General features: G+C 42.6%; 1 long non-coding RNA gene across 3 annotated transcripts in view; it reads left to right on the top strand.

Annotated features, from left to right (window-relative positions):
* Positions 1-13,279, top strand: part of LOC110143649 (uncharacterized) — a 33,007-nt gene extending 19,728 nt beyond the window's left edge. For 2 of the 3 annotated variants that reach the window (XR_002315637.2, XR_011486957.1), the window contains one exon: positions 13,021-13,279. This is a non-coding gene — a long non-coding RNA (uncharacterized lncRNA). Of the gene's footprint in view, positions 1-601; positions 11,378-13,020 lie in introns of all 3 variants that reach the window. The other variant, XR_011486958.1, reaches the window with a different exon arrangement.
* Positions 13,280-22,103: the final 8,824 nt, after the last annotated feature.

The raw sequence follows: 22,103 nt of genomic DNA on the forward strand, positions 1-22,103 counted from the left end.
CAGAAATAGTTGGATGAGGAATGTACTGAAATGAGCATTTCCTGGAACCAAGCCATGGGGTGACCCAGGCAGTCCTGGGACCAGCCAAGGAGCTGGTCAGATGGCCCTGCTTTGCATTTCATTCTCCCCTTGGTAGGCTTTCACTTATGTAATGGAACAGCAGTGAAACCCCACGATACCTAAGTGCTTCCCCTCTAGCCAGCCCATATATGACCACAAAAAGGGGGAAGAAAAAATAAGAGAAAAAAAAGAGCTCCAAACCACATGCTTCTTGGGACAGAAAAATGAGCTCTCTTTTTTCCCAGAGTCATGTGAGGGCACAGTGACAGACTTGGGCATGTTTTGCTGAGCCTCAGAGCAACCAAGTGGTGAGGAATAAAGGGCCCCAGTCTGAGTGTCAGCAGTTGAGACTTTTCCACCTCTTCCCCTAATTTGCTGTGCAACCTTCATTGGGTCACTTTCCCTCTCTGGGTCTCATAAGTGTCCTCATCTGCAAATTGAGAGGATTGGAATAAATAATTGAGGTAGATTGGGCATGCAGTCCTGGTTTTGCCTACAGATGTAGTGTAGTTATCAACAATAACCCCTTTCATTCTCTAAGTGAGCTGTGACCTGATGACATTAGTGGCTCAGTCCTGTCCGACTCTTTGTGACCCCATGGACTGTAACCCTCCAGGCTCCTCTGTTCATGGAATTTTCCAGGCAAGAATACTGGAGTGGGTTGCTGTTTTCTTCTCCAGGTGATCTTCCCAACCCAGGAATTGAACCTGGGTCTCCTGCATTGCATGCAGATTCCTTACTGTATGGGCTACCAGGGAAGCCCCAAGTGAGCTGTACTAGGTGATAGATTATCAGATCTGTTTGATTCAGGTCACTGTTTCCATTTTTTTGGATATGATAAATAGTACTGCAACGAAGTTCCTCTATTCAACAAGTATTTGGTACTTCCTTTATTCAACAAATATTTGATAAGCATCTATTATATGCCAGGTATGGCTTTATGCTCTGGGGATACTGGAAGAATAAGACAGATAAGATATCTGTATGGAAAATACATTCTTGTGAGGGAGATAGATAATAAACTAGAAAACAACAACAACAAAACAAATTTTAGATCATTTTGAAGAAAGCAAATGAGAACAATGTGCCAGATGGTGCTAGGGGGTGCTACTTTGTAAAGTGTGGTGAGGGGAGGACTCTTTGAAGAGGTCACATTAGAGCTGAGACCTGAATGATAGGAAGGAGCCAGTTATACAAAATCCCAAGGAGAATGTGCAGCAAATGCAAAGGCCCTGAGGTAGGAAGTGTTTATGTTTGAAGAACAGAAACAGAGCCAGCATGGCTAAAGAGTAGCAAGTGGTTGGAAATCAGGTTAGAGTGAAGATAAGGGCCGGATCATATAGGGCCAAGGAGTTAGAGGTTTTTTTTGTTTTTTTTTTTCCATTTATTTTTATTAGTTGGAGGCTAATTACTTTGCAATATTTTAGTGGTTTTCGTCGTACATTGATATGAATCAGCCATGGATTTACATGTATTCCCCGTCCCAATCCCCCCTCCCACCTCCCTCTCCATCCGATTCCTCTGGGTCTTCCCAGTGCACCAGGCCCGAGCACTTGTCTCATGCATCCAGCCTGAGTTTTCTTCTAAGTGCAGAATATCTGGTTGTATTTGAATCACTGAAAAATCATAAAATAAAACTAGCTCTGTGTAGAATGGACTGAGAGCATAAAACGTCACATATCTGGTTAGTTACAGCACAGAAAGTCATAACTTCACCCTAGGCTGTGTGGCACCCTGGGAAGAAAATAAACATCAGAGTCAGAGTTAATTGTGTTCCAATTCTAGCTCCTTTGGTCTATAACCAAAGGAAGTGAAAGTGGGGTCTTGAAAAGATATTTCTATATCCATGTTCATAGCAGCATTATTCACAATAGCCGTGAAATGGAAGCAACCCAAATGGATGAATGGATAAATAAAACGTGGTATATAAATACAATGGAATATTATTCAAACTTGGAAAGGCAGGGAATTCTTATACTTGTTACAATATGAGTGAACCTTAAGGACATTATGCTAAGTGCAATAAGCCAAAAACAAACAAACAAAAAATGCTTGTATAGCAGATATAATCTTGAAGGAGCCATATGTATAGGGAACTGTGAACCTGGTACATAGTTGGCATTCTGTAATGGAACAGGTGAATGAACAAAGTGGATGACACATGTAGCTACGAGTCGTAAAGCAATCTGCCTGTTCTAAAATATATGTGAGATTTTTTTAATCTGGTACCATAATAGTTGCTTCAGCAAGCAAACTAACTGAAAGCCTTACCAACAGGGTCTCATATTAGCATCTGTATTAGTTTTCTATTGCTAGAATAGCAAACTTCCACAAATATAATGGTTTAAACATCGATTTATTATCTTCCAGTTTTGTAGGTAAAACTTCTGATGTGTGTCTCAGCAGGGTAAAATCAAGGTATCAGCAGGGCTGTGTTCATTACTGGAGGTTCTAGGGAAGGATCTGTTTCCTTGCACACTTAAGTTGTTTGCAAAATTCAATTCCTTGTGGTTATAGGACTGAGATGCTGTTTCTTTGTTCGTTGTCGCTGAGGGCCATTCTCAGCTTCTAGAGGCCACTTACTTTCCTTGACTTGTGTCCACTTCTTCTGTCTTCAAAGTTAGCAACTCTTCTTCTTCCCTCTCATCTCTCTGACCCAGCAGAGAAAGGTTCTCCACCTCTGAGTGTTAGTCACTCAGTCATGTCTGACTCTTTGTGTGTCAGACTCTGTAGCCCGCCAGGCTCCTCTGTCTGTGGGATTCTCCAGGTAATACTGGAGTGGGTTGCCATTCCCTTCTCCAGGGGATCTTCCTGACCCAGGATCAAACCTGGGTCTTCTGCATTGCAGGCAGATTTTTACTGTCTGAGCCATCAGGGGAGCCCCTCCCACTTTAAGGACCCAAGTAATTAGATTATTAGGTTCACCCAGAAAATGCAGGATACTCCTCCCATCTCAGGGTCCTTAACTTTAATGCTATTTATGAAATCCCCTTGAAAGTCTGAAAGATTCTGGGGACTGAGTCGTGAATATATTTGGAAGGTTATTTTTCTGTCTACCACTGCAACCATTATCATTTTGGAAGGATTGACTTCTCAGAGCAGGTAGTTGTCTCTCAGTGAAGAGCTATGGGAAATGAGGCCAGTGAAAAAGAATTTTGGATAAAGGGAAGAGACTTGAAGCATTGGCAGTAAATGTGTTGGCAGGCCTGCGAGGGATGCGACAGGAAGAGAATTTTGGCTTCATGGAATCCAGGTCCCTAAAAGAAGAAAGAAATACTTAGAAGTTCCAGAAAGTTAAATTTATGTGTCTTGCAGTTTCCTTTCTGGTTCTGATCTGTTCTGCCAAGGAGAAAGTTATCTTCACCTGCCATGAGTAATCATAATATGTTTCCCCATGATTTTAATTAGTTGATTGATGGGTTGTTATTGGTTCGTTGCTACCAATATTTGAAGGATGTTTTCTTTGCTGGCTTGGTGAAGCTTCCAGATGTTATTAGAGCAGGCATGACTTCAGCTCATCCAGCTAGTAGCATTGGCTCTGCATTCTCTCATTGGCTTCCACAGTGGGTTCAACCATGAATCAGGGACCTGGTGACACAGACCTTGATTTCATTTCTGGATCTTCCTCCCTAAAGAGTCCAGTAAGTTATGTTGCTAAGATGCTGTCTGTTTTGAGCCTTTTTATTTCTGTATCTTTGCAATACTCCTTTTCCTCTTCTCTTCTCTTTCTAGTTTTGTGATGTTTTAGGGTCAAAATAATGAAAAAGAATAGAAACCAATTCAACTCTGGAAACAATCCAGAGATGTAAGAAGGAATGTGCTCAGTTGTTATGTGGTGGTTTGATATGATATCAAATCCGCTTGCTTATGACAAAAATGAAATTGTTTTTAAGTGTGAAGTTGTTTTGGTTAAAGAATGAAATTGTCTTTATAAGAAAGTCATTTTGATATGAAGAAGCTGCATCAAGACACCCCTTGACATCTATGGTCGCCCATAAGCCCTCAGCAGCTCAGCTGCATGAAGAAGCATCTTTGGTGAGGGGACATGTAGACTATAAACACTCAGAGTTTGTGAGGACAATCTGACAGTTTTGGTCTGGGCAAGACAACCCTTCACTGACCTAGGCAGCAGCTAGATCTTGGGGCGTTAGGTCCTGTGTGGGTAATGGGGTAAGGACAGGGGAAAAGCAGTGCAGCTCCCCTGTGGGAGATCATCTTGCCTGTCAACATCGGCATCTTGATTCCCTAGCAACCTGCTCTAGCAACAGGGGACTTGAGTTGCTGGTAGCTGGGTGTCGGACTCTCGGTTGGTTAATCTGACTTTCCCAGGAACCAACTCATGAAGAAAGGCACACCTCAACTAAATTGGGACTTTATTCCTTTCATCTCATCTTACCTGGAATAAAAGTGTGATTAATACATTATTGGCTTGTGTGTGCTTAGTCGCTCAATTGTATCTGATTCTTCATGATCCCATGGACTGTATGTGGCCTGCCAGGATCCTCTGTCCTTGGGAATTCTCCAGGCAAGAATACTGGAGTGGGTTGCCATGCCCTCCTCCAGGGGGTCTTCCCAACCCAGGGATCAAACCAGGGTCTCCCACATTGCAGGCAGATTCTTTTACCAGCTGAGCTACGTTATTTCTTTACCAGTTTATTGAGAGACATTATCCTATGCTATTTGCTTGTGAAATTATTATAATTCCTGCAGTGAACTTGTGTTAAATATTGACAGTCTCAATCTCTGAGCATAATTTGCCCCCAACAAAACAAAAATAGACTAATCTCCTCTGTTCTGATAAAAGAAATTTACAGCAAAGGCAAATATTTCCTGGTTCTCTTTGGGAGAGTGAGGTGGTAAGAGGCTGAAGCAGTGCTGTCTTGGGGAGTGTGTGCATTTTGCTGCCTGTTGATGTAACACAGACTCAGGCCCAAGGGATGAAATGGCCACTTCTGAGGCCACAGTGGTTATAGGTTTCAGGTAAAGCATGGTTGTAATTCTCCCACATGTCATCCTGCAGAGGGATGGGCAGAGTCGGGGTGGAGATCCTTGCCCATGGTTTGCTCCCAGAGAAGGTATGTGTCGGACTTGGACTTTCTAGTTGCTACACAGTGGGAAGCCAGAGTCTCACTGGGTGTTAGTAGAGGTCAGAACTCTTGGGAACAGAGGTTGTGACAGAGAGGAAACTACCCCCTCTGCCCCTGACCACACCCTAGCTTCTTTCACACAGTCACACAAGTCCTTCGTGCAGACAGAGGCAACTCTGAGCAGGACATTTGGTAAAGGTGTTACAGGGGTTGAAACTGTTGCTGTGGTGTCATCAAGAAGACTCCTTGGGAAACCCAAGGGAAAAAAAGGTAGTGGAGCTGACAAAAGCTACTAGAGTTTTCTTTGGCTTGAAGTATTGTTTATATTTGAATAATAATAACCAAATTAATGTTAAGAATTACAATATGACTGTTGAGTCACCCATACATGCTAAGTTGCTTAAGTTGTGTCCAACTCTTTGCAAGTCTATGGCCTGTAACCTGCCAGGCTCCTCCGTCCATGGGATTCTCCAGGCAAGAATACTGGCGTGGCTTGCCATGCCTTCCTTCAGGTTGTTGAGCCACAGTTATGTGCGAATTGTGGTTTCACATGGTTTATCTTTAGTTATTACATTAATTTTCACTCTGTCAGGTAGGCATTATCTGTATCATACAGATGTTGAAGTTGAGAAAGAGAGAGCTTGTATGGCGGGGTTGAGATTCAAGTTCAGGTTCATTGATTTTAAAGTTTCTTTTCTTTTCCTTCCTTCCTCTTTTATTTCCTCTTTGCCATGCTTGCTTCATGGGCTTCCCGGGTGGCCAGCTGGTAAAGAATTTACCTGCAATGCAGGAGATCCCAGTTCAATTCCTGGGTCAGGAAGTTCCCCTGGAGAAGGGATAGGCTACCCAGTCCAATATTCTTGGGCTTCCCTGGTGGCTTAGATGGTAAAGAATCTGCCCGCAATGCGGGAGACCTGGGTTCGATCCCTGGGTTGGAAAGATCCTCTGGAGGAGGGCATGGTAGTCCGCTCCAGTATTCTTGTCTGGAGAATCCCCATGGACAGAGGAGACTGGCAGGCTACATACAGTCCATGGGGTCACAAAGAGTGGGACACGACTGAGTGACTAATCACAGCACAGCTTGCTTCATATTGTCTTTTAAAAGAGATAAAATGTGCATAAAGAGACTCTGAAAGTTTACATACAAAAACTAATAACAGTTTTGCATGTGGAAGGAAAGAGGGGTGGGAGATGGGAAGGAAGATATTAAAAGTATTCCTTAAAGATTTTTGAGCAAAGTGGATGGACTATGTTACTTACTTGAAAAAATTAAATTAGAAAGTTAGAGTGGTGTCATACAGTCCATGTCATTCTGCAACTAATCTTTTCCAGTTTGGTTTATGTTTTTGAGGTCTATCCACGTGGTCATGACCTTAATCTTTCCATTAGTTATGCTGCCTTAAACTGCAGAATCTTACAACTGGAAACACTCCTGGGGATTACCCAGCTCTCAACTTTCACATTACAAGAAAGATAACTGAAGGTGCAGAAACGGAAAGTAATTTATCCGGCAGGTCAATAGCAGAATTGGGGTTGGCCTTAGATCTTCCCACCTTAACAGGAGTTTGGGACTGCTTTCTATCCCAACACCCAGAGCCAAAACCATCTCCCGATTGTTACCAGGAATTTAGTAACTTTATGTGTTACCCTTTCCTAGGAACATCTGTCTTCAAAAAACAAAAGGAACATAAGCAACAACATTCAGCAACTAACTGTTATTAGTTTCTGTATGTAAACTTTCAGAGTTTCTTTATGTACCTATAGAAAACAATGGATAACTAGGCTCATTTTCCCCTCTGCTGCACAAAATGTAGTATACTCACACATTCTTCTGCCCTTTTTTTGTTTTCAAAAAAAATTCCCATATTAGCATGGAGAGTGTCTTTATCCAGTAGGGGTCATTCTGATCTCAGAAGTCAGAGGAAGATGCTTTGAGGTGAGGGGAATGGTTGGTGGGAACGCCAACGTGATGGTGTTGGCCGCCAGGGATGGAGTAAACTTTCTAGTATCTCCTCTCCCTTTTTCTCTTCCAAAATAAATAAATAGGAAAAGAAAAGGCAGATATAAATAAAAAGCAACCAGGTCATCACTCCCTCACTTAGAAGATAGGTTCTACCTTCAGTTCAGGAAGGAACTAATTAGTGGTTTGAGTTGGTGATGGTATTATTTATTTATTTATTTATTTTTGGCTGTGCTTCACTGCTGTGTGGGCTTTTCTCTGGTGGTGGTAAGTAGGGGTACTCTCTAGTTGTGGTGTGGAGGCTTCTTGTGGTGGCTTCTCTTGTTGCGGAGCACTGGCTCTAGGGTGCACAGGCTTCAGTAGTTGTGGCTTCTGGCCTTTAGAGCACAGTAGTTGTGGCACATGGGCTTATTTGTTTCCTGGCATGTGGGATCTTCCCAGTCCAGGGATGGAACCCCGTATCACCTGCATCGGCAGGAGGGAGGATTCTTTACCACTGAGCCACCTGGGAAGCACTGATATTGGTATTGTTGCAGGTATTGTTAAGGTAACAGAATGCTGTCAGACATTTTGTTGCCAGAGAGACAGTCACAGCACTAATAAGCCCCTTGCCCTGCTCCTCCACAGTGAAAGAGACCACTGCTGGTTAAGTTCTCTGGTTCCTTCCTCTGCCATTAGGCAGGACCCATTAACCATCCTGACAGGTGACGACCTTTTAGAATTTATCTTGATAGATGACCCTAGACCTTCTGGAGTTCTTATAGTCACGCACTGTGTCAGAGTGGTAAGAATACAAAACCCTATAAGATTTATGTATTTTCACTTCAAATTAAATGGCATGGATAGGTATTTCCCAAAATTTTAGAGCAAAATATTTGTAACAGTGGAGGAGCAGCAACAATGTGAAGCAGCCCTTCCCAAGCTTTGGTCACATTGGGGATTTTACATAATATTTCATGCATATGCTGGAATCCACTTCTCAATATAAATATGTTTTGCTTTAATGTCTACATTTACATTCTACTACCCATTTTTTCTCCCCAGTCTTCCAGTAAAATCTGTGCTTCAAGAAGACACCCTGTGCTGACCCAGTGACTTTGTTGGATGTTTTATGTGTAGAGCCCATCCTGGATCTTTGTGTACTCAAGTTTGAGAAGCACAGATTAGCCGGGAGTTGGCAAACTTGTCTTTGTAAAGGGCCAGGAAGCAAACATTCAGGCTTTGTGGGCCATACTGTTTCCGTTCAGTTCAGGGCTTCCCTGGTAAAGAATCTGCCTGCAATGCAGGAGACCCCAGTTCGATTCCTGGGTTGGGAAGATCTGCTGGAGAAGGGATAGGCTACCCACTCCAGTACCGTTCAGTTCAGTCACTCAGTCATGTCCAACTCTTTGCGACCCCATGGACTCAAGCTTGCCAGGCTTCCCTGTCCATTACCAGCTCCTGGAGCTTGTTCAAAGTTATGTCCATCGAGTCGGTGATGGCATCCAACCATTTCATCCTCTGTTGTCCCCCTTCTGCTTTCAATTTTTCCCAGCATCAGGGTCTTTTCCAATGAGTCAGTTCTTTGCATCATGTGACCAAAGTGTTAGAGTTTGAGCTTGAGCTTCAGCATCAGTCCTTCCAATGAATATTCAGGACTGATTACCTTTAGGATGGACTGGTTTAATCTCCTTGCAGTCCAAGGGACTCTCAAGAGTCTTCTCCAACATTGCAGTTCAAAAGAATCAATTCTTCAGCACTCAGCTTTCTTTATGGTCCAAATTTCACATCCATACATGACTACTGGAAAAACCGTAGCTTTGACTAGATGGGACTTTGTTGGCAAAGTAATGTCTCTGCTTTTTAATATGCTGTCTAGGTTGGTCATAGCTTTTCTTCCAAGGAGTAAGCGTCTTTTAATTTCCTGGCTGCAGTTAACATCTGCAATGATCTTAGAGCCTAAGAAAATAAAGTCAGTCACTGTTTCCATTGTTTCCCCATCTATCTGCCATGAAGTGACGGGACTGGATGTCATAATTTTAGTTTGTTGAATGTTGAGTTTTAAGCCAGCTTTTTCACTCTCCTCTTTCACTTTCATCAAGAGGTTCTTTAGTTCCTCCTCACTTTCTGTCATAAGGGTGATGTCATCTTCATATCTGAGATTATTGATATTTGTCCCAGCAATTTTGATTCCAGATTGTGCTTCATCCATAATGTACTTTGCATAGAAATTAAATGAGCAAAGTAACAATACATGGCCTTGACATACTCCTTTCCCAATTTGGAACCAGTCTGTTGTTCCATGTCTGGTTTTAACTATTGCTTCTAACTGTTGCTTCTTACCTGCATACAGGTTTCTCAGGAGAAAGGTAAGGTGGTCTGGTATTCCCATCTCTTTAAGAATTTTCCAGTTTGTTGTGATTCACACAGTCAAAGGCTATAGCATAGTTAATAAAGCAGAAGTAGATGTTTTTCTGGAATTCTCTTGCTTTTTCTATGATCGAACCAATGTTGGCAATATGATCTCTTGTTCCTCTGCTTTTTCTAAATCCAGTTGTAACTATTTCTGTTACAACTACTCAATCTTATAGTGTAGCAGGAGCAGCCATAAACAACATGCAAATGAATTGCATGGCTGTGTTCCAATAAAACTTTATTTATAAAACAAACAGATTTGACCTTGATTTGGTCTGCAGGCTGCTGTTTACCAACTCCTGGATTAGCAAATAAATGCCGACTTGTTTGTAAAAGGATAATATTTTCAGTTGAGACAAATAAGGAAGAAGAGTGGGAATAGAAATTCCATTGATCATTGAGGCTTACGCAGTATTTCAGAGAGCAGAGAGGACATGACAGAATTATTAATAGAGGGGCAGTGCAAACAAAAACAAGTATTTTTAGGTTTATGTGTAGGTGGGGCTTCCCAGATGGCGCTCGTGGTAAAGAACCTACCTGCCAATGCAGGAGGTATAAGAGACATCGGTTTGATCCCTGGGTTGGGAAGATCCCCTGGAGGAGGGCATGGCAACCCACTCCAGTATTCTTACCAGAAGAATCCCATGGACAGAAGAGCCTGACAGGTTACAGTCCATCGGATCACAAAGAGTTGGATATGACTGAAGGGACTTAGCATGCACATGTATGTAAGTAGGGGATAGGAAGGATAAGTACATAGATTTGGCTTAGGGAAGGAACTCATATCTAAGAGAAGCATTCTAAAATATCAGGGTTTGGGGTTCTCTGGTGGTCCAGAGGTTAAGAATATGCCTGCCAATGCAGGGGATGTGGGTCCAGGAAGATCTCACATGCTGCAGAGCAACTAAGCCCATGCATCACAGCTATGGAGCCCACGTGCCAAGGCTACTGTAGCCAGCATGCTCTAGAGCCTGTGCTGCACAACGAGAGAAGCCACTACAGTGAGAAGCCCATGTGTTGCAGCTAGAGAGTAGCCCCTGCTCTCTGTAACCAGAGAAAGCCCTCATGTAGCAACAAAGGCCCAGCACAGCCTATCTATATCTATATCTATCTGTCTATCTCTATCTCTATCTCTATCTCTATCTATAGATATAGATATATCAGGGCTGAAAGGGACTTTGCTGATTATTATTTGCTTCTCACTGTATTTCCCATTTTTGCAGAAATTGAGGTCAAAAGAGCCTTCAGATCTGGAAAGAGGCTAAAGAGTGGTGTGGCTCCAATACTAAGTTAAGGGATCTCTGTTGTGCTGCATACCAGGCAGCGATGTTTTAGCATTTCATCATCTGAATGCTTATTCATTAATCAGCTTCCTACATACCTCATGACCAAATGTCCCAAGAGAATTTCCTCTGGGATGGAGTTACTTCTCATCCACTTTACACCATTGTGAAATAGCCCAGCAGAGATAGTGACAAGACACATCTGGAGCAATCACCTGGACAAGTGCCAGGGTGCAGAAACTAGCTTCTCCTCCTGCCGTCAACTTGCTGTGCAAGCCTGGACCAAACCTTGAGCTCTCTGGTGGCTTCCCCCTTGGTTAAACAAGAAGCATTCATCTTTGTCTCTCCATCAGAACTGGTGGCCTGTTCTTCTCCCACTTCTCTGCCCTCTTCTCCTGCCACCAACCTTTAAGTCATCAATGGCCAGAGGACCCTGGAGGGGGAGGCACCACGACCTTTTTTGACCCAGATTTTATATTTATTCACTAATTTGTTCCCACTAATTATTGAGTATGTTCCATGCCCTGGATGCTGAGGATAAACAGTGAATGAGATAAGCAGGCTTCTACCTTCGCGGAGCTCACATTCTAGAGGTATGAGGTGGTAGGGAACACAAGCAGTGTACAAGTCAACAAATAAAAGAATTTCAGCTGGAGATTACTGCTGTGAATGAAATTGAACAGGTATTGTGATAGTGACTAGAGGGGCTCTTTTGGGTGGTCTATCAAGGGAAGACTTCTTTGAGGAAAGATCTGAAGGTTGAGAAGAGCTAACAATGGAGTCTTCTAAGCCAAGGGAAGAGCAAAGGGGAAAGGTCATGAGTGTGTGGGGTTCACGGAACAGAAAGTAGGTCTGTGTGTCTGCAGGGTAGTGGGTGAAGGGATGGATGGTAGACAAAGATGAAGAGATTGACACATGAAATTGATGAGTTTTCATCTGGTTGATTCAGTGGCTCAATCTGGTTTATCTTTTTAAAAGAACATTCAGACTGGAGAATGACTTAGAGGGATTAAGAGTAGAAGTAAGATAATCAACAAGGCTTGTCCAGGTGGGAAATAATGGTGGTCTAGATCAAATGGTAGCAGAGGAGATTGAGAGAAGTCACTGGATTTGGGATATATTTTGGAAGAAGAAGAAACAGGATCCGTTGAATGATTGGATGTAAGGGCTTGGGGAGGTGCTTTATTGGTGAAGGGAAAATGGAAATCAGGGATGACCCCTCAGATTGGGGCTGGAACAACCAGCAAGTTGTGGTAGCTTTTATGTTGCTTGTTGAGACTGGACTGCTGGAAGACAAATAGTTTTGGGTGGGGAGTGTGGTCAGTCAGTTGGTTCAACCTGGGTGTGCTGAAGCAAAGATGACTGTGAGATCTCTGGGTGGGGACATGCAATTGGCAGCTAGAGATGTATTTTTTGTATGTTTACAGTCTTAAGAGATTAGCATTTTTCCTAACATCCAAGCAACAATCCTGTGAGACTTGATTTGCTGGACCACACATTTTACATCTCCTCCTTGGAATGTCTGGGACTCTTTAAAGATCTGTGAATTCCATGGATTCATCCTAGAATCTGCATTTTGCCTCTAGCAGACATCCTACTCCCATCTCTGCTCAACTCTTTGCCACCAAATTACTTTTCTCCTCATCCTGCTTGGTCCCAGTGTGGATGTTCAAGGGAGCTGATACATATTGTCAAATAGCTCTTCTCAGTTACATTCCCATCAACAGCAAAGCCATGTCTATTTCCCCACACTGTCACTAACACTGGGCAGTATTATTTTCCAATTTGACATGAGATAGGTGGTGACACATTTCAGTTTGTATTGCAAAGATGTGCTTTTAGACCATAAAGCACTCTATCTGTGTAAATTGCAATATACAGATTCATTCAGGAGTTCACAGTCACAATTAATTATTCAGAAATTTTAGGGCACAAATAGTAATGGTGGCTAATATGTGTTGAAAGCCCTCAGTGTACCAGACACTGCAGTTGTGATGCCTCTATAATTCCCACAGCATCCCAAATGTGGAAACTGCGTCCAAGGGAAACTAACTTATCCAAATGGCATAGTTGGGATTCATACCCCAGGTCAGGAAGAGTGTCCCTAACCAGTGCCTGCCTACCTTCTGCTGTCAGGACTGCTTCTCACCAGGATGATAACACTAACTGAACTCCTTTTGGAAATCCTTGTCACTTCTTAGCCTCCCATTCTAACCTTCCTGTTTTCTTTTTCCAGGTTTCTAGATCCTTTGGGAGGTTTACTTCTCACTGACATTTGATCGTTATAACTCTGTGATCAGCAAAAACATCCAATTCTACAGAGTTCTGTGGAAGCAGAATGGGACTGAATAATCTATGATAACTAGAATTAAATAAAATTGGACCAAAATGATGTTAAGCATTGTTAAAGAGGATTTGAGAGTACACAATTGGAGATAAATTTGTGTTTGATACCCTGCAAACTGGGACTTCTTAATAAACCGAGTGTAATTTGAGACACTGAGTATCAACTTTTTAAAGACTCAATTCTGATGGCCAAATTGCCCTTCCAGGTAGACTGGACTGTCCCCAGTTGCTTGAATATGCTCACTTCACATGATGATGTTCTTTCAGGCCTGGAGAGGTTCAATCTTGATTTATTGGCATCAGAGGCAATGCTGTAGGGGAAAGAAGAGGGGCCTGTCAACAGAAGGAATTGCAGCCTCAGTAATGTGTGTGGAGGTGAGATAGAGAGCATGACTGACCCAATGTCCTCTTGGGGGTGGTGAAAGTTTATGAAGTGAGTGTGTATGGATATCAGACCTTTTAAACCCACATTTATTGCCAAATCCTTCCCTTCTGACTTTGAGTCACTGTTCCAACCACTTGCTTCTCAGAGCAACCTGGGAGTCCAAATTTACGAGGTCTAGGATATAACCGTAATTCTTCTCACTTAAGGCATAGCTGTCCAGAATGAGGTAGGGAGAGAAAGTAATATCATGACTGATAAGAAACAGAGAATTTGAAAGATGGGCTATTTGAAAACTAAAACCGCCTTGAATTCTAATATAGTCTTTGAGTTAGAAACAAGAAGAGGAAGATAGGCTGAGAAGGGAGGTTAGTTTTTAGCAACTGTTTTTTAAAACTGACAACAAGGGAAGAGAGACCAGAACCACAGACAAATTTAACATTTTGTACTTCAGTATCATTTGATCTTTAAAAAACTCCCTAATCTTAGAGGGGGCTGTCCCTGGATAAGGGGTTCTGTTCTGAAGTGAACAAACATGGGTAAAGTATAAGGTCCCTTCCCCAAATCACTCCTCAGCATCCCATGATGCTGGAAATCCCCGGGGTTAACTTTTCTTTCCTTTTGGCTACAATTAGGAAGCTCCTTTAATGCATTTCACTATTGTGTCTCAGTTTACAGATGAGCTCATTGAGGCTGGGAGAAACTAAATAATTAGTGCAAGTTTGCACAACTAGTAAACCACACAACCCAGGATTAGAATCTGGATTTGTTTGATTCCAAACTCTATCACACTGGTGGCTCCAGTATACACTCTCTTAGGACTGGGTACCTTCTCTGTCAATTCTGTTATGTGGAGCACTAAAGAAGTAGCCAAGAGCTCATACTGTGATGGGCTTTGGGGTCAGGAGAGTTTGGGCTAGAGTCTTGATTCCATCACTGATTGATCAGCTGTGTGACTCTGGAAACTTAACCTCAGTCTGCTCAGAAGAAGGCTAGGATGTGAGGATGAAGTTCAACAAAGCATGTGGTAAGCATTTTACAAGATTATTTTGGTTTTTAAAAGCTATATATTCTCTGGCCATGAGCAACCACAGACAGAACTGAAAAACAGATGATGATCAGAACAATAGCTAACACTTACTGAGCACCCAGGATGGATTAGACACTGTACTATGTCTTCTCCATGTATTATCTTCATTCATTCATTTTCCTAACAATTCAGTGAAGTCTGTATGATTGACAACCTCAGTGCACAAAGAAGCAGCATATCCAGCTGCAAGTTGAGGAGCCTGACTTGAGCCTCAGTGGATGGACCTGAGAGCTTATGCTCACCACCAGGAGGAAAGCTTGCATGGACCTTCTTGGGAAGTTGGAAGGAAGTAGTGATGCTTAGGGAGGGTGAACAGGGAGCTTTGGTCCTGGGAGCAGCACATGGACTTTGGGCATTGCAGGATGGGGAAGAAGGTGGTGAGAACAAGGGTGAGAACATCAAATGAAAAGTTGGGTGTTTGAAGCAGCTGTTACCTGTAAGGTGATGTTGAGGTAAAGTAACTAAAGCTGAATTCTCAAAGTGAATATGTTGGATCTGCTCGTTCCTTAGAGATGGTCGAGTCCGGTGGTCTTTAACACTGTGCCCTGTGGTCCCTTAGGGCCCCCCAGGGGGTGGGTGGATGGAAGTAATGGGGTAATGGGGCTTTAGCCTTAGCTAATGGATCTTCAAAACCCTCTTTCTTACTTCAGCCATAGGAACTCCACTTTTTCACCTTTTTTTTTGAGGTACAACTTACATGACATAAGGTATAGGAATTTCAATGATAAAGCTTGATGAGTTTTTAAATATGTATACATCTGTGTAGCCACTCCTCAGATCAAGGTAAAGAACACTTTTTGTACCCCTGGATAGGCTTTATGCTGTCCTTCCTAGTCAGAGCAACAACATCCTCCTCACAGGTAACCACCATTCTGATTTTGCCCATTTTGAGCCTTTATACAAATGAAATTACAAAGTTTATACTCTTTCATGTCTGGCTCTTTCCCTCAAAATTATATCTGAGAGATTTATCCATATGTTTGCAGGCAGCAGTAGCCGGTCCTTTTTCATGGCTAGGTGGAATTCTGTTGTGTGGCTACACCACAATTTATTGATCTTTTTCATTCTTCATGAACCTTTGGGTTGTTTTCAGGTTTTGGTATTATGAACATAGCTGCCATGAACATTCAGCACAAGTCTTGTGATGGACTCTGGTTGTTCAGTTGTGTCCAGCTCTTTGTGACCCCATGGACTGCAGCATGCCAGGCTTTCCTGTCCTTCACTGTCTCCCAGACTTTGCTCAGACTCATGTCCATTGAGTTGATGATGCCATCCAGTCATCTCATCCTCTGTTGTCCCCTTCTCCTCTTGCCCTCAGTCTTTCCCAACATCAGGGTCTTTCCAATGAACCAGCTCTTCACTTCAGGTGGCCAAAGTAGTGGAGCTTCAGCTTCAGCATCAGTCCTTCCAATGAATATTCAGGGTTGATTTCCTTTAGGATTGACTGGTTTGATCTTTGTGGTGGACAGATGAATGCAATCGTGTCGAGTGTATATTCATGAATGAAGCATAGTGTGGCTGCATGCTTAGCTCTGTTGGGTAAAGCAGCTTTGTTTTTGAATAGATGTTTCATGGAATGGGAATCTTGGTAAGGTTTCACTTGGGGAAAGGGTGTGGTTGCTTAAAAAAATTTTTTAAGTTTAAACTCCTCCAGTGGAATCCTCTTTATATGTAGATGCAGAGACTGAATCTCAGAGAGAAAAGTGATTTGCTCCAATTCAAACTGTGGCAAAGTCACATCTAGAACTTGATTACTAGACTGAAAATTTCAGAGGGCTTTTGTGCTCTCTCAAATGGGAGCTAAATATCACTCAATCTAGTTGCTGGTCAGATGTGGAAAGGACACCCCAGTTGAAGTCAGAAGCCCTGGGTTCAAACTAATACTGTCAGTAACCAGTGTGTGACACAGGGCAGGGCACCTACTGCTGGGAACCTCAGTTTCCCCCGCTGGAAAGTGGATGCCCCTGCTTGGCAGCATTGCTGAATTAAAGGAGGTCATGGTACGGAGACACTTTACCGGTTGAGAAACATCACTGGTGTCATTATTGTCAAAATATGTTCCAGGGGGATGCTTTGGTAAGCATGCTGTTTTCTTGCAATAGTAATGCCTGTAATAATTCATTGCTTTTACTAACACATATATATGGAATTTAGAAAGATGGTAATGATAACCCTATATGCAAAACAGAAAAAGAGACACAGATGTACAGAACAGACTTTTGGACTCTGTGGGAGAAGGCGAGGGTGGGATGTTTTGAGAGAACAGCATTGAAACATGTATATTATCTAGAGTGAAACAGATCACCAGCCCAGGTTGGATGCATGAGACAAGTGCTTGGGCCTGGTGCACTGGGAAGACCCAGAGGAATCGGGTGGAGAGGGAGGTGGGAGGGGGGATCGGGATGGGGAATACATGTAACTCCATGGCTGATTCATGTCAACGTATGCCAAAACCCACTACAATATTGTAAAGTAATTAGCCTCCAACTAATAAAAATAAATGAAAAAAAAAATAATTCATCGCTTTGCATTTTATTTTTCAGCCTGATTCATTAGTTTTTAGTGAGAGCTTTTCTGCTTTCATTAAAAAGCTAGTGCAGCAGGTAGAATTTTCCAGATAGCCATAGCGATGTATATCCCACTGTACATGCAGCTCTTTGATGGAATATTTTTGTAATGTGACACATCTCCATTGAAGTTGGGTTGGGATGGGGGGAGGGTCAGTATTTTCTCCCTTCAAACCCAGGCAGACTTTGGTGACTATCTTGACTAACTTAACTTGGCAGAAATGACAGTGTGTAAGGATGAATACAGAGTTAGAAAGGAAAAGTCTACATTTTGGGGTATTTCCTAGAGAGAACAGAAACATCCTGGGAGGAGATACTACAGTATTTTTTTTTTCTGATTTCATTTTGTAGTTCTTTTCATTTATCAAGTTTCATTATTTAAACTTCCCAACAAAAGGAAAAAACATAGCCAGCTAATACCCCTTGGATTAAACCTGAGATTAGACCTGGGTGCTTCATACATTCCAACTCAGGTGGGGTTTTAGTTCTTAGTGAAGAGCCAGTGCCTCCAGGAGAAAGGCCCACAGGCCAGATCCTCCTCTGGGGGCTCAGAGGGGATGGGAGTGTGAGTGAGGGTGCACCTGGGCCGATGGTAGCTCCCCTGAGCTTAAGAGGCCAATGGACTCTTGGTCCCCTAGGCCTAAAGGCAGGGTGACATTGACCAGGGTGGGTGACTGAGAATCGCACAGACATTGAATTTTTCCCTCTTGATTTTCCCCCGAGAGCTCTAGGTTTCTGCAAAATATGGTCCTTTTGTCAAGAAGGTCTTTATTACAAATCTAAAAATAATAAGTTCCTCACATATGTAAATTGCTCCCATATTGAAAAGCAGGTTCTCATGTGTTACTTATTTGATTTTTCCAATAGCCCTGTAGAAAACCAGAGGCCAATCATTGTCTTCATCTTAATTTTCTATTTAAAGGAATTGACAAGGTAAGGGCTTTGCCCAAGATCCTACGGCTAGCAGGCAGAAGAAACACTGCTGAAAGAACCAGGTCTTCTGGCTTCTAGGCTGCTTTCCTTTACTGCCTTACAGACTCTGTATATGGAGGAGTTTGGGGGCACCACAGCAGACTGATAGAACTAACTTGAGGGAGTTAAATTACCCTCTTACCCTTTCTTCAGGTCCCAGGAGCCAGAACAGGGCCTGACATACAGTAGTCTCTCAGGACATAGTTGTTGGATAATTGAATGAATGAATCAATGAATACATGAATAACCAAATCCAATCCTCCCCTGCATCTGTTCATCTATTCCCTGTAAACATAGATTGGACCTCACTTTTTTTAATTTTATTTTTTTTAATTTTTCCATTTATTTTTATTAGTTGGAGGCTAATTACATCATTGCACTTTTTTTTAAACTTATTTTTTTATTGAAGGATAATTGCTTTACAGAATTTTGTTGTTTTCTGTCAAATCTCAATGTGAATCAGCCATAGGTATACATATATCCCCTCCCTTTTGAACGTTGCTCCCACCTCCCTCCCCATCCCACCCCTCTAGGTTGATACAGAACCCCTGTTTGAGTTTTCTGAGCCATACAGCAAATTCCCAATGGCTATCTATTTCACATATGGTAATGTACGTTTACATGTTATTCTTTCTATACATATCACCCTCTCCTCCCCTCTCCCCATGTCTGTAAGTCTATTCTCTATGTCTGTTTCTCCATCACTGCCCTGTAAATAAATTCTTCAGTACCATTTTTCTAGGTACTGTATATGTGCATTAGAATATGATATTTATCTTTCTCTTTCTGACTCACTTCACTCTATAGTAGGTTCTAGGTTCATCCAGCTCATCAGAACTGACTCAAATGTATTCCTTTTTATGGCCGAGTAATATTCCATTGTGTATATGTAACACAAATTCTTCATCCATTCATCTGTTGATGGACATCTAGGTTGCTTCCATTGCTAGCTATTGTAATAGTGCTGCAGTGGACAATGGGATACACGTGTCTTTTTCAATTTTGGTTTCCTCAGGGTATATACCTAGGAGTGGGATTGCTGGGTCATATAGTGGTTTTATTCCTAGTTTTTTTAAGGAATCTCCAAACCGTTTTTCATAGTGGCCGTATCAACTTACATTCCCACAAATGGTGCAAGAGCTTTCCCTTTTCTCCACGCTCTCTCCAGCATTTATTGTTTGTAGACTTTTTGATGATGACCGTTCTGACTGGTGTGAGGTGATATCTCATTGTGGTTTTGATTTTCATTTCTCTAATCATGAGCGATGTTGAGCATCTTTTCATGTGCTTGTTAGCCATCTGTATGTCTTCTTTGGAGAAATGTCTGTTTAGGTCTTTTTCCCACTTTTTGATTGGACTGTTTGTTTTTCTGACATTGAGTTGTATGAGCTGCTTGGATATTTTGGAAATTAATCCTTTGTCAGTTGTTTCATTTGTTATTATTTCCTTGGAACTCACTTTTAGCTTGCTTTGTCTCTCTGGACAGTCCCTCAATTTTTGTGAGACTTGTAGAGAGTTGGATGCTGCTTTGTGTCAGGAAATTGAGAGGCTGGATGTGCACTGGAATTTGGAGAATAAAAACAGAGTATTTCCAACCACAATGGCAATAACCACTTACTGAAAGCAAATTATTGAATGCAAAAAAGCGTGCCTGGCATCGTTCTTAGCACGTATATTGAGTGAGTCATTTAATTCTAACAATCCTATGACATCGTCCCACCATCAACTCCATTCAACAGATGGGGGAAATTAAACCTTACACAGGATACTCCTGGCCCTCAGGATTACTCAGCCATATTTATACCCAGGTCTGAATGATAAGACACTGATAATAACATACAGCATAGGGAGGAGGGGACTGGCGTCACCCTAACCCAAACAAGAGTGATCCTGCCCCAGGTCCCTTCTGTTCTGAGGCCCCAGAGCAACCCCAGAGAGCAAGTGTCCCAGGACTTAGGGTTCTGGAGAACCTATCATCTTTGTACAGTACCACAAACCATCTGGCATGTACTGTCTGTGCATCCTCCCATGTCCTGTCCATACATCTTCTGTATCAGATGACAGCGACCCATTGACTGGCTCACCTTTGTGCCTGCAATGTGGCAGTGACCATTTTGGGCAGGGAACCACCTTCAGCATGCCATCTGATGAGACATCCCTTTCTGTCCTGCTGGACTTTGTCTTCAAAAGAGTCCTGGAGAGCAGGAACTCACAGAAAGGCCCTGAATCACACATTCTGGCACCATTGTGGGAGACTTCCATATGTCTGTGTTAGTTCATTGTCCCTTCAGAAATTGTGACTGCCTGTCTGTCTTCCCTGGCAGTTCTGCAGGAAGACTTGTCCTAGGCAGGTCCCAGCTGCTTCTCTTTCAGGAGTCAGTTCACGACTGGTTGTAAAGCATTCTGAAAAACAAGGAAGACTGCAATGAATTCTCTTTGTTATGGAAGGAATGATGGGTTATACCTATCTTGGGACCTCCCTTCCACCCAGGCTCCTCACTAGTCAGTTCCCTGAGGGCTACAGAAAGTGGGTGGAAATAAAGGCAAGGGCGGGCACTTTCTAAGTGGCAGCCTCTGTCCAAGACTCTTTTTTTTGTGTGTGCAAGACTCTTTACCTGTGTTAACACCTTTAGTTCCAACAGTGTGTCACTGAGGGAAGAACAACTATTCCCCCCTTTGCAGGTGAGACAAACAGAGAGATTAAGTAACTTGTTCAAAGGTCAGTCAGTGAGCAGAAGAAGCGGGATTCAAACTCCAGAGCCCATCCTAACTGCTGTCCTCTGCTGCTTCCCCATTTTCAGTATTATGTTTATTATTTTTGCAACACAGCTCCTACTATTATTTCTCATTTCATAGATGAAGAAACCGAGGTTCAAAGAGGGTTCAGAGTTGCCCCAGGTCAAACAGCCAGTGAGTGGCAGAGCTGAAACTTGAACTCACATCTTTCAGGCTCTGCAGTCTGAACCTTCAGCCTCCCAGGAAGGAGATGGAGTGAGAAAAGATGATATAAGGTAAGTATAGAGGCCTGGTTGGGGATCCCTCACCAGAGGGCCTGTGTTCCCCAGCCTGTGATGTTTGGTTTTAGTTTTTACAAAGGGATGAGTTTCATTTTCATAGTTTGGAAATCCCACAGTAGGACATAAACACCATGAGCAACGGCTCTGCCCCAGCCACACCCACCTTCTCTCTTGGCCAAGACTGCTTCTAGGATGTTACAGCAAAATCTTGCTTCAGAGTTGGAGTCTGCAAAAGTCAGGGCTCCCCTCTGGGTCTGGGGAATAGGTGTTTCAAGAAGTGGTTTCATTGTGAGTGTAGAAAACAGCTGTCCAAACACTATCTCACATCACGTTTCAAAATTTTGCTCCAAGGTGACAGTATGGGTGCCATCCCTGATGGGTGACAGACATCAATGATGGAGCTGGATTGTTGCTCAGTGGTCACCATAGGCTGGGGAAGAAACAAGGGACTGGCATATAATGAATTAGGCATTGCCTGGTTTCCTGACCAGCATCAGCAACAACTGATGCCCAATTTGCAGAGCTGGCCTTGAGGGAATATGAGTATCATTGTGACAATAGCTCACAATTATGGGCAAAGGCTAACAGAGTTTTGCCAAGAGAATGCACTGGTCATAGCAAACATCCTCTTCCAACAACACAAGAGAAGACTCCACATGTGTACATCACCAGATGGTCAATACAGAAATCAGATTGATTATATTCTTTGCAGCCAAAGATGGAGAAGCTCTAGACAGTCAGCAAAAACAAGACCGGAAGCTGACTGTGGCTCAGATCATGAACTCCTTACTGCCAAATTCAGACTGAAATTGAAGAAAGTAGGGAAAACCACTAAACCATCCAGATATGACCTAAATCAAATCCCTTATGATTATACAGTGGAAGTGACAAACAGATTCAAGGGATTAGATCTGATAGACAGACTGCCTGAAGAACTATGAATGG

This window comes from Odocoileus virginianus, chromosome 3 (assembly GCF_023699985.2).
Source record: "Odocoileus virginianus isolate 20LAN1187 ecotype Illinois chromosome 3, Ovbor_1.2, whole genome shotgun sequence".
Classification (NCBI taxonomy): domain Eukaryota; kingdom Metazoa; phylum Chordata; class Mammalia; order Artiodactyla; family Cervidae; genus Odocoileus; species Odocoileus virginianus.